Source organism: Moschus berezovskii, chromosome 23 (assembly GCF_049115385.1).
Source record: "Moschus berezovskii isolate FMDL1 chromosome 23, NW_MosBer_1.0, whole genome shotgun sequence".
NCBI lineage: Eukaryota > Metazoa > Chordata > Mammalia > Artiodactyla > Moschidae > Moschus > Moschus berezovskii.
Window position 1 is genome coordinate 60,437,028 of NC_142482.1, and position 13,294 is coordinate 60,450,321.

At 48.8% G+C, this 13,294-nt stretch overlaps 1 protein-coding gene across 2 annotated transcripts in view; it reads left to right on the top strand.

Moving 5' to 3' along the window:
* Positions 1 to 13,294, top strand: part of LYRM4 (LYR motif containing 4) — a 92,106-nt gene that overhangs the window by 62,104 nt on the left and 16,708 nt on the right. The gene's annotated exons all lie outside the window — the stretch shown is intronic.

Sequence of the window (13,294 nt, forward strand, 5' to 3'; positions counted from 1 at the left end):
TGGGGTTGTGTTGCTTTCTTTTAAAGTCCTTATTTGTGTTTTTCTTTTCAGTATGTTAGCAAAGGTCAACAAAACATTCTTTAGGTTGCTCTTTCATAGCACTTGATATTATAGCATATGAGAATTTGTTTTCTTCCATGATATGATATAAAGATTGCTTATTTTTATTGAAACTTGAATTATAATTGTATTATCATTTTATAATTTAAAAAACTAAATTTTGTCCATCTAGCCTTTCAGCTCACTGCCTTTGTTAACAATTTCAGCTTTTTCCGTAATTCTCAGTTTCATTTTAAATTTTCACTTAGTGGATTATAGAAATGTGAGCCTCAATCACAGGAGCATATTCAATAGCATATTTTCTGGGTATAATAGGTTCAAAGAAACCAAGCTAGCATTTGTTGCCAGTTCTGGGGAAATTTTGTTACATCATAACTAAAAATGAATGTCCTGGGATTCTGTACTTGATCCACCAATTAGTATTGACATAAAACTAAAGGAAAACAAATTAGGGCAACCAGACGTTAGCACAGCTAATCTGCAGCACGACAGCTAAGGGGCTCCTCGCTGATGCTGTTCACTCTTTGCGATATGACATCACCTCTTCGTAAAACAGACACGGACGCACACTTGTGGTCCTGGTAGAGCCAGTGCCAAATCCCTGAAAGGGTTGGAGTAGTAAACCGTCACGTGAGCGGGAGGTGGTGGTGCCTCGAGCTTCTTATTTCTCCATTTTTACATCCAAGATAAAGGTAAAGAAAGTGCTTCTAACTGGATGCTTATGGAGTTCGGCGTGATTAAATGTCCAGGGAGTTCCCTGGTGGCCTAGCGGTTAGGATTCCAGGCTTTTGCTGATGTGGCCTGGGTTCAGCCCCTGGTCAGAGAACTGAGAGTCCACAAGATTCACGAAACGGCCAAAAAAAAAAAGAAACATAGAAATGCCCCCAAAGTACTGCATTTAGACTGATTGCCACGTTTGAAAGCTTCTGTAGAGCAAACCGGCAGTAACAGTGCTGTGGGTCAGCTGAGCCTCAGCGTCCAGAAGAAAGAACTCCCTTTAGATTGTTCTCGTAAAGGCTCTGGGAGTGGGGAGGGGGAAGTATTCAACGGGGAATAATGTTGGTTGGAGCACATGTGCGTGTGTCTGGACAGTGCCGTGGTGTGAGAGTGCAGCGCCGTGTATTTGCACCTGCTCTGTATGCATGCCCAGTCGCGTCCAACTCTGTGACCCCGTGGACTGCAGCCCGCCAGGCTCCTGTGTCCGTGGGATTCTCCAGGCAGGAACCCTGCAGTGGACTGCCATGCCCTCCTCCAGGGGATCCTCCCGACCCAGGCATCGAACCCATGTCTCTAGCGTCTCCTGCATTGGCAGGCGGACTCTTTTACCACTGCGCCACCTGGGAAGTCCCAGGTTTATCTACTGAAAATGTCTTAACTGAGAGCCCAGGTCAATAGAAGGAATCTTAGCAGAGGCCCTCCGTGCCCCCTGCCGTCACCCTGCCCCACCAGGATCGCCAGCACCCTGCCTCATCACGTGGAGTGGCTTACCTGCTTCTTCACCTTCCGTAATGGACTCTAGCTAGTCTTGCCCAATATTGCTTGAGATCTATTCATGCTATGGCATTCCGGTGTGGATGGCTCCTCCTCCAGGTTGTTTGTTTGTTTCTTTTAATCACTTGTGAAGGCAGCACAAAATGTGTTTTATCATTTCCACCACTGATGAACATTTGGGCCATTTCCAGGGCGTTTTGACGCACTTGTCTGTAGGGGCATGGTCACTCCGGGGGTGGAATTGCCAGCTGATAGGTTTGAGTGTGTTCATCTGTAAAAGATATTGTCAGGCATCCTCAGTGGATGCACCAAATTGCACTGCCTCCGTCGGCAACATATATTCCAGTGGTTTTTCTCTACAGAACTTGCCGTTTTTGCGTTTTTTTCATTTTAACCATTCCAGTGGCTACAGAAACTTCCATTTTAATTTCTCTAATGACTCATGAAGATGAGTACCTTCATGTGTGTTTTTCCATGAGGGACATTTCATGTTTACAGATTGGAATACCCAATATTATAAAGCTGTTGGTGTTCTTCAAATTCATATATAGAAGTGATACATTCCCAATCGTATTGCTGCTGCTGCTGCTAAGTCACTTCAGTCGTGTCAGACTCTGTATGACCCCATAGACGGAAGCCCACCAGGCTCCCCGATCCCTGGGATTCTCCAGGCAAGAACACTGGAGTGGGTTGCCATTTCCTCCTCCAATGTGTGTTACTAGCAGTATTTTTTTTTATTTTTTTTGTAGAAACTGAGATAGTTCATTGACTATGCCAAAGCCTTTGACTGTGTGGATCACAATAAACTGTGGAAAATTCTGAAAGAGATGGGAATCCCAGACCACTTGACCTGCCTCTTGAGAAACCTGTATGCAGGTCAGGAAGCAACAGTCAGAACTGTACATGGAACAACAGACTGGTTCCAAATAGGAAAAGGAGTGCGTCAAGGCTATATATTGTCACCCTGCTTATTTAACTTCTATGCAGAGTACATCATGAGGAACGCTGGGCTGGAAGAAGCACAAGCTGGAATCAAGATTGCTGGGAGAAATATCAATAACCTCAGATATGCAGATGACACCACCCTTATGGCAGAAAGTGAAGAGGAACTCAAAAGCCTCTTGATGAAAGTGAAAGAGGAGAGTGAAAAGGTTGGCTTGAAGCTCAACATTCAGAAAACAAAGATCATGGCATCTGGTACCATCACTTCATGGGAAATAGATGGGGAAACAGTGGAAAGAGTGTCAGACTTCATTTTTTTGGTCTCCAAAATCACTGCAGATGCTGATTGCAGCCATGAAATTAAAAGACGCTTACTCCTTGGAAGGAAAGTTATGACCAACATTGATAATATATTGAAAAGCAGAGACATGACTTTGCCAACAAAGGTCCATCTAGTCAAGGCTATGGTTTTTCCCGTGGTCATGTATGGATATGAGAGTTGGACTGTGAAGAAAGCTGATCGCCGAAGAATTGATGCTTTTGAACTGTGGTGCTGGAGAAGACTCTTGAGAGTCCCTTGTACCGCAAGGAGATCCAGCCAGTCCATTCTAAAGGAGATCAATCCTGGATGTTCATTGGAAGGACTGATGCTGAAGCTGCAATACTTTGGCCACCTCATGCGACGAGTTGACTCACTGGAAAAGACTCTGATGCTGGGAAAGGTTGAGGGCGGGAGGAGAAGGGGACGACCGAGAATGAGATGCTGGATGGCATCACCGACTCTGTGGACATGAGTTTGAGTGAACTCCAGGAGTTGGTAATGGACAGGGAGGCCTGGCGTGTTGTGATTCATGGGGTCGCAGAGAGTCGGACTCGACTGAGCGACTGAACTGAACTGAACTGGAGATAGTCATTTAAAAATTCACATGGAAATGCAGAAGACCAGAGAAAGCTAATGCATACATAAAGAAAAAGAACGGGGATATTTCCACCACCCACGTAAAACCTTTTCTGAAGCTCTGTTAGTTGAGATAGTTTGGCATTGGTACACGGCTAGGCTAACTGATCAGTGGACCAGAGCAGAGTCCAGGAGACCCACCAACAGTCACCGGACTCTCGGCAGAGATGTGGCTGCAGAGCACTGGCCTTCCCGGTCGGCGGTGTTCAGTCTGTGGGCGGCTGTTTGGAGGGTCAAGTGTCTTGACCTCTTCCCCATTCACGCATAAAAGTGGATTGTAGATGTAAGTGGGAAAGGAAAAAACAAGTTTTAGAGAAAGAACAAGAACAAGATTCAACTGAGTAAATTTTGGTGATCGTACTGCCCTTTTTGAAGAACTCCTGAATCAGGCAGCATTCCGTGTAGGCAAGAGGAAGAGCCCCAGGGAGCTGTGCAGAATGAGGGGCTGGCCCAGGCCGGGGCGGGACTGGGGGCGGCAGTGTAGTCTGCAGGGCCCCTCTCCTTCAGGGCCCATGAGCTAATGACCACTGATCAGGTGATTCCTGATGGGCTGGTTCAAGATTCCATTTCCGGGAGAGGCAGAAACGATGATTAAGTCTCAGTTTGGTGACCTGTGGCTTGGCACAGTCAACTCCATACGGGACCTGTCATCTGGTTTTCAACAGAGGAAAACAAAACATCTGCATTCCTTCGAAACAGGCAAAGATTTCTTAAATAGGACACAAAAAGTGTGAGCCGTTAAAGAAAAGAAAAAAAAGCATGGGGCTAAAACCGTGGCATCAAGAGCAACAGTAAGAGAATAGCAGAGCAGAACCGGAGAAAACGTCTGAAAAGACCGTCAAGGACTGGGACCAGCCTTTACAAAGGGCGCAGAATGCGAGCATTCGCTTCGCAGAAGGTGGGACCCAGGTGGCAGGTTGGCGGGGGGCCCCTTTGGGCGGGGGTTCTCTCTACTCTTAACAAGAGTCTGTAGTCACTCACATTCAGACGCCTCTTCAGTGCCGACAGCCCGCGGTAGTTCACCTGTGGAGCCCAGTGCCGTGTGTGCTTACAGCACCCACACCGCCCTCTGCCTGTTACTGTTTTAGGCGCATGGTGTTTTGATGCCATGGGCATGTAAACAGGCAGGATCTAAAGGATGCGACAGCAGGAGACACCAGATGGCTTCACACTTACTTATAACCCTAAAGAAAAATTATCTTTTCCATTAGCATGAAATGTGAGCAAACAGATGCCCCCTGCCGCCTGCTCCCCAGCTCTAACTCACCCCACTGCACACGCACACACGCACGCACACATGCGCACGCACACACACCCCAGGCTCACCACTGCTGGTCACTCGCATCATCTTTAGGGACATAACAGAAGGACACATCAGTGGCGGGATAGATGGAGTGAGGAGGCCTGCCGTGTGCTCTGCTTGGAAATGTTTTAAGTTACAATTTAATGGTTGTTTTTTTAGGTAAACACAGTAGGGTGTGACCTTGACACAGGACCTTCTGCTCTAATTCACACTGACAAGGCAGAATCTATGGACTCGTGATGCCTGGGTCCCATGCAGCCTGGCCCCCAGGAGCCCCCTGGGTGTACTGATGGGCCGACCAGCCTGGGGTCCCTGCGGTCCTGAGTCAGGGCACAGTTAGCCTGAAGCTTCTGGACTCTGTTTGGGCTTGACTGGGGAGGAGTCGGGGGCCCTTGTTCTAAAGGGCAGCTCCTCTCCAGGGAGGACGTGGCCCAGGGAATGACAGGGGGTGCTTGCAGACTTCATGTCCAGCAGGATTCTCTCCCTTCCTAAGAGCTGGCCCAGCAGAGAGGCTCCGGGCCTCGACGTCTCCTGAGTGCACACATCTGTCTGTCCTCTGTCCTGCCCGCCGCCATCACGCGGATGGAGTCGTGACCATCACCCGGGCGGGTTAGCCCTGTGACAGCACCCAGCCCCTCAGCACCTCCCTGTGAGACACTGCTGGTGGTGGCTGTTCTGATGTTTATTTTTTAAATTCCGTTGTGAATACTACCATCCTCTAATGGAAATGCATCACTAAAATTTTTACATAATTCATGCAGCTTTTGTAACTGCTCTTCTCAGTGATTAACATCTTATTTGCTTTCCTCTTCAGTAACCAAAAATAATTGATGTGGTATATTCTAGTATTTCATATTACACTGCTTTAACTGATTTCAAAAGTTTTTCCAAATGCTGACCACTAAGGATATTTTTATACTTATCTACTAAGCTATTTGAAAGTGAGAGTCTTTCACAGTCGTGTTCGACTCTGTGCAGTTCAACCCCACGGACTGTGGCCCGCCAGGCTCCTCTGTCGATGGGGATTCTCCAGGCAAGAACACTGGAGTGGGTTGCCATCTCTTTCTCCAGGGAGTCTTCCTGACCCAGGGATCAAACTGGAGTCTCCTGAATTGCAGGAGGATTCTTGTCTGAGCCACCAGGGAAGCCTAGATGGCTCAGTGGGTAAAGCATCTCCCTGCAGTGCAGGAAACACAGGAGATGTGGGTTCAGCTCCTGAGTCGGGAAGATCCCCTGGAGAATGAAATGGCAACCCTCTCCAGTATTCTTGCCTGGAGAATCCCATGGACAGAGGAGCCTGGCAGGTTACAGTCCATGGAGTCACACTGAGTCGGACACACTGGAGGGACTGAGCACAGTAAGCTATTTGAACTTGTTAAGTGCTGGGGAGAGAAGAGTCTGACACCATTGAGCGCACACACACGTACACACAAATACACATGTGTGCATGCGTGTGTGTGTACAGATGGATGGATGGAGGGATGGACAGATACAAAGTAAAAGCTTTGGGCTAGCAAGGACTGCTTTCCCTTCCTTCTCTGAGTCTTCCCCAGGAATGAACGGAGTGGGGCACACTCTGTGTTGCTGCTGACTTGGGGTTCAGGGTGGCTCCCCTCTTCGGGGACCCGCACCCCTTTCCACCAGGAGCCACGGCAGCGGCTGGGCCCCAGCCAGGCCCCTCTCACCAGCAGCTTCGCTTACGAGCCTGATTTAAATCCAGCCATGACCCGACTCTGCTCAGGCTCCGCTAAGATGGAGAGAGGCCTCAGTTTTAAATGAGAACAAACGAGATCTTGTCTCCTGAAGAAAAGCGGGAGCAGCTGCCTGTGGCGTTTCCTTAAGTGGATTAATATGTTGATCTTGGGGCGAACAGGAGCTATCCCTCACGGTTTCGTGATTAAGCCAGGTGAAATGAAAAGCAAATCTCACTGCTAAACACTGCCTCTGGGAATTTAGCTGTGTTATTTCTATTTTACAGTAACCTGCAGGATTTCTTTAGTTAAAGCAGACTCTTGTAAATATAAAATCTCAGTATTCTTTAAAAATAAACAAACTGTAGACACCATTTACTTGCTTCCTGTTTGCAGAGCTCCCACCAAGAACACTTAATAATGTTAACTGGCTGTGAATGTCTAATCATGTGAGAAATTGTTGCTGTGTCTGTACTTTCTTAAGAGAAGGAAGCGGCAGCCTGAGCCTGGTAATAAAGCACCAATTATCAGAGCTCTGCATCTTAGTCCTCAGCAGATTCCCAAGTCCTTATTCCCTTAAATGTTTGTTTTTAAAGGGAAATTATCAGTCGTAAAATGGTTAACTTTTGCCATACTAGTTTATTCTTGAAGATTCATGGAAAGATGCTTTTCCATATTGCAGACTTTCATTCAATATCTATTTGTAAGTGAGGGAATATCCACATGATTTTAAGAGCACGCAAGAATGCTTTCTCTGTTTTGTAAGGGTTGGAAACTCGGAACCGACAACTCTGGCTGTTTACCTGAGTTTGAGGGGAGAGCTCTGGAAGGCGGATTGGGCATTACCTTACTGTTACTCATCAGGTGGAATTCAAAATGCCAGAAGGGTGCTTTTTTTTCTGTCTCTGGAAAAGGTGGAATCAGGCTGGGCAGGAGATGAGGCAAAGCCTATAACCTGCCGTGGTGTCCCCTGTGGCGGAAGGCCCCTACCGCTGAGCTGGCTGTGTGGGGAAGCGCAGGCACCCCCGGCAGGCGTGAGTGCTCTTCCCGAGGGGACCCAGATGTCTCCCTGTGTGGAGCCCTTCCTGTCTGCAGGAAACAGATGGGACGAGGTGCCGCTGCGTGGAGCGGACGGGAGCGGTGGGGGTTTATTCTGAGGACACCCAGGGAGACGACCCCTCTGGGCCGCGAGCACCCACTGTCCCCTTCCCACCTCCTCACTGCCCGCCGCGTGTTCTTTCTGCTGCCCCGAGGCTAACTAGAGTCCCTATTCAAACAATTGCTCGGATCTCTTCCATTCGGATGTCCCGTCCTTACGGGCAGAGTCCCTGCCCCTTGCCTCGCAGAGGCCTGGGGTCCCAGCCCCTCCCCAGGCACTCCGCTGCTCCAGGGGCTCGCCAGCCACGGCAGAGACGGGGTCGGGGCCTTGTCCTGAGAGGACAGCCTTCCCCTTCAGAGCTGGTGGCCGCACACCTGGTATCTTGGACGTGAGAAGGATTATTCATTGTCTGCCTTCACCTCCTGTTTTGGCAGACACTGCCCAAGATAGGGAGAAGGCAATGGCAAGCCACTCCAGTACTCTTGCCTAGAAAATCCCATGGATGGAGGAGCCTGGTGGGCTGCAGTCTGTGAGGTCGCTAAGGGTCAGACGCGACTGACTGACCTCAGTTTCACTTTTCACTTTCACACATTGGAGAAGGAAATGGCAACCCACTCCAGTGTTCTTGCCTGGAGAGTCCCAGAGACGGGGGAGCCTGGTGGGCTTCCATCTATGGGGTCACACAGAGTCGGACACGACTGAAGTGACTTAGCAGCAGCAGCAGCAGCAGCAGCCCAAGACAGACGATATCCTACAGAGCTCAGTGTTGGGTGACCGAGGTTGTAAACCTGCATGGTCGCCTGCGGAGAGCATCTGATCTGCCTAACCTGCTTCCAGAGACATCTGAGACCTTGCCCTCTGCCCCGTCCTTCAGCCACAGAGCTCACTGGGGCTTGTTCCTCAGGGAGCGTGTGAGAGGCCTGAAGCACAGCCAGCCTGAGGGCTGCACCAACCCAGGACCTCTGCTCAGTGCTTTCCAGTTTTCCAAGTGCACCACCACCCCCGCATGCAATCCTAGACAGCATATTAAAAAACAGTGACATCACTTTGCCAACAAGGTCCGTATAGTCCAAGCTGTGGTTTTTCCAGTAGACCTGTATGGATATGAGAATTGAACCATAAAGAAGGCTGAGCGCCAAAAATTAATGCTTTCGAACTATAGTGCGGGAGGGACTCTTGAGATTGCCTCGGAGGAGATCAAACCAGTCAATCTTAAAGGAAGTCAAACCTGAATATTCATTGGAAGGACTGATGCTGAAGCTCCAATACTTCGGCCACCTGATGCGCAGAGCCGGCTCATTGGAAAAGACCTGATGCTGGGAAAGACTGAGGACAGGAGGAGAAGGGGCAACAGAGGATGAGATGGTTGGATGGCATCACCGACTCAAAGGACATGAGTTTGAGCAGACTCCAGGAGATAGTGAAGGGCAGGGACGCCTTGCTTGCTGCAGTCCACGGGGTTGCAAAGGGTCAAAGACACAGCTGAGCGACTGAACAACGCATGCACTATCACTTTAACCCCGGAGTGGCTAGGACAGGCTTACTCACCCTTCGCTGCCGGGAAAACAGACCTAACACTGAACAGCAAGTAATGGCAGAGCCAGTATTAGAATCCCCGTTTCCTGGAAGGTTGCAAGACATCCTGGTGTAAGATCACTAAGTGATAGGTGTGTGCGTGGCTTCCCCGCTTCCCGCCCCGCCCCGCACACACCTGTGTAGACTCAGCTGTTGGAAAATGGCAGAATTTATCAGCGTCAGTCATCTGTCCTGTGTGTGTGTCCCTGGCAGCTGAGAAATTAAAAGCCTCGTGAAGACACAGCCCGAAAACCTGTGGTGTGTGTCTCCAGTGTTGTCAGCAATCGGTCCAACGGCAGGCAACGCAGGGTCCTCTGATTCTGACCGGAAAAGGCTTTCTGGATCCCTCTTCCTCCTTCCAGCCATCCTCTGAGAGTGACATCGTAAACACGCCCAGGCCTGGGGTGACGGGACCTGCACTGTGAAGCCCCCTGCCTGACACTCAGTATGCAGTTCGGGCTGTTACTGCAGTTGTGAATCAGATTTTTCAGCCTGAAGAGTGAGGTGCTCGAGTTGTTTCCTGATGTTTCCTGTACATGCCGCGTGGTCTCAGGTCCTCCACTCAGCTCTCTCTAAGTCACCTCCTTTGTAACCTCCCTTCCCATCCCAGCCAGGGCTTGGGGACTAGGGAGGCGGGTGTCGGGATGGATTAAAATCCTCCCTTACCTCCCCGCCATCTGCAGGCGTTGTATGACATCCCTCCTGCCGCCTAACTCTGCTCAGCTGCACTTCTGTGTTAACTTAATAGGCTAATGTTTTATGAACTTGTGAGACTGAACGTATGGCGTGTGATCAGGATTTTTGATACTTGATGGGGGTGTGGACATTCAGCAGAAGCCACTGAAGACTTCCAGACGGACGGTGATTCAAATTAGTGGCTCAAAGACTTAGACTATCTCATTTGCAGAATTTTTTTCCACTGATTATTCTATGACTTAGGCAAAAATTCAGCACACCGTTTATGATCACATTTATCAGGCAATCTTCTGTGCAGAATTTAAGAAACAGCCAGTGATTTAGAATCAAGAGTGTTTTCTGTGGCTGTATAGAGGGTGTTCTCAGGCTTAATTGCTGCAATTAAGTGTTTTCATCTGGGATATTCTACTTCTGAGGAGCAAGCTCTCTGTTTTCTCTTTTGGAATTATCAGGGTTTTCCTTTGGTGTCTTTTTGTATTTCTTTTTAACCAAAGACGATCCAGTAGGATGTACTTTTTTTATATAATAGATTAGAAGGATGAAGGGTTATTAAAAACCAGCTCCACTCCCTTGTTTAGTCCGTCACACCGGGTGCTGCGATGCTAACTACAGGTGCATTGTCAGATTACAAGTTGTTCTTTTCCTGTGGATGATTCCCCGAGCAGCATTAGTTATTTGGGTGGTTGACATCCTCCTAAGAAATACTTCCGGCATCTCCTGCCTCCCAGTGATGTCGTTAGGGGAACGCGGTGGATGGAGGAGCTCAGAGCTGAGTGTGCAGGTCTGTTGACTTGCATGTTGACCTCAGGCAAGTCACTCATTTTCTCTGGCTTTTGGCGGCCTCGTCTATAAAGCGAGGTTGAGTTCGTGACTTATTTCTAAAGTCCACTTATTCTCATACCCAGTGATTTGCGTTGACAAGAGTATTACAGTCACATGGCCATTCACTCAGTCAGCATGTGTGTGTCACCCTCTGTGTGCGGTGCTGGTCCAGCCGCCACGGGGACCCCAGCCGTGCGTCACCAAAGGCCTGCCCTCCTGCAGGAGCCCTCCATCCAGGGGGCGGAAATAGCACACAGGTAATTCTCAGAGGAAGTGAAGGTGAAAGCAGAATTAAGAAGGACAAGCGAAGATAAACTTGTGTTTAGTTAGTCTCTGGGTGTGCCCTAGGGGCTCATCCTGTGAGGTTTTATAAACAAAGGCTCAGAGGTTGTGCAGCTAGAGTACCCGGCCAGGATTTAGAAACAACTTTTTGTGATTTCAGAGCCCATGCTTTTCCAATGTCAGTTGACATCACCCACAGCTTGCGAGTCACCCACAGCTGGGAGCCTCCTCCGGAGGTGCTGGCACAGCCACACACACGGTGGGGTAGACAGCTGTGGCCCAGGCCTGCCTCTCAGCGCCCGTCCTGCCCCGCCCGCAAGAAGGGGAAGCGGCTGAGAGTCAGCAAGGGTCGGGGAGGCTTCTGTGCGTGAAGGCTGACTGGCTTGTTCACAGGTATCCTAGAGCTACTGACATGCTTTTAAGGGATGGATGTTTTACTTGTAGGAAATCATTTACAGGAACAACCAACTTAGTACTGTGATGAGCTGGTAAGATGACCTATCCTTGAAATGGCTCATATGCTGCTTGTGCGTGTGTGAGTGTGTTTGCACACATGCAGACACTCGCATTGCACATATGATTTATCAGGTTTTTACATTTACAAATGTTTGTGTTTAATTTTAGGGGAACATTGACTCCAAATTTTCGGTCATCTCGTAGTCTCACTCTTCCAGTCATAGCTTAGGGGACAGGAGGGAGCTTATTTGAGCTCTGACCACTCACCAGGTGTGTTCTGAGATCCAGGAAGCCTTCTGATGCCCTGATCACCACAGTAGTGGAAGCCTTCGGGGCTGTATTTTTCCCATGAGACATACGAAGGTTTTTGGATTGCTCTTCCCACCACCCTCAGCACACCTGCTGATCCTGGGATAGCCAGTAGCCAAAGAGATCAGCTGAATCCAGCAGCTGAGGTGGTCCTTGCAGTTTCTGGTTCTCTCCTCCCTGCCCCGACGAAGGACACTTGGAGAATGTCCAGAAAAGCAGGAAGGACCCAGCAGTGGTTTGAGCTGCGGCTCTGAAACCCAGCATCCAAGAGAGCTGCTGTGACTCGCTATGTGACCTCCTTTAGGCATACTGTCTCTCCCTTGCCTCCGTCTCCGTGTCTGCGGTAACGAACCCCACACCATCCCTGGTGTCTGCGTCCCCGGGACCTGGGAGAACTAATGAGCGGGGCAGTCAGATGCTCCTCATCCAAGTCTTGGACTGCAGGGCCTCTCGTAGGAAAGCTTGTGGCCAAGTGTGTCTTTGTGAGTGTGGTTTCTTCCAGGTCCTCACTTTATTATCCTTGCTTAATACATGCTCATAATATTGCTTCATATCAGCACACTAGCACCTGTTTCTCTGATACTGTGCATATTAATGAAGTTTCACTGAGTTGTTAGGAAGCACTCAGGACTGTACAACTAACAGAAAGCTAAACTGGCAAACCACTACTCACCCAATGGTTTATCTGGGTCAGGAAGATCCCCTGGAGAAAAGGATTTTCTCCACTCCGGTACTCTTGCCTGGAAAATTCCATGGACAGAGGAGTCTGGAGGGCTGTAGACCATAGGGGTCGAAATAATGTCAGCACACGACTTAGCAACTGAACAAATGGCTTATCTGAAATATTGTGTCATCCTGCCACCCTTAAAAGTGTAACAGTTAATATAAAGTTTCAAATTTAAAGCACAGTTTTGTTGTACCAAATAAGCATCATGTCTAAAAAATGAAATTTCATTAAAGGATCTATTCTAGATGATTAAAACATTAAACTTCAGTCGCTCAGTCGTGTCCGACTCTGTGCGAACCCATGAATCACAGCACACCAGGCCTCCCTGCCCATCACCAACTCCCAGAGTTCACTCAGACTCATGTCCATCCAGTCAGTGATGCCATCCAGCCATCTCATTCTCTGTCGTCCCCGTCTCCTCCCACCCCCAATCCCTCCCAGCATCAGACTTTTCCAGTGGGTCAACTCGTCGCATGAGGTGGCCAAAGTATTGCAGCTTCAGCTTTAGCATCAGTCCTTCCAATGAACACCCAGGATTGATCTCCTTTAGAATGGACTGGTTGGATCTCGTTGCGGTACAAGGGACTCTCAAGAGTCTTCTCCAGCACCACAGTTCAAAAGCATCAATTCTTCGGCGATCAGCTTTCTTCACAGTCCACCTCTCACATCCATACATGACCACTGGAATAACCATAGCCTTGACTAGACGGACCTTGGTTGGCAAAGTAATGTCTCTGCTTTTTAATATACTATCAGGGTTGGTCATAACTTTCCTTCCAAGGAGTAAGCGTCTTTTAATTTCATGGCTGCAGTCAGCATCTGCAGTGATTTTGGAGCCCAAAAAAATAAAGTCTGACACTCTTTCCACTGTTTCCCCATCTAT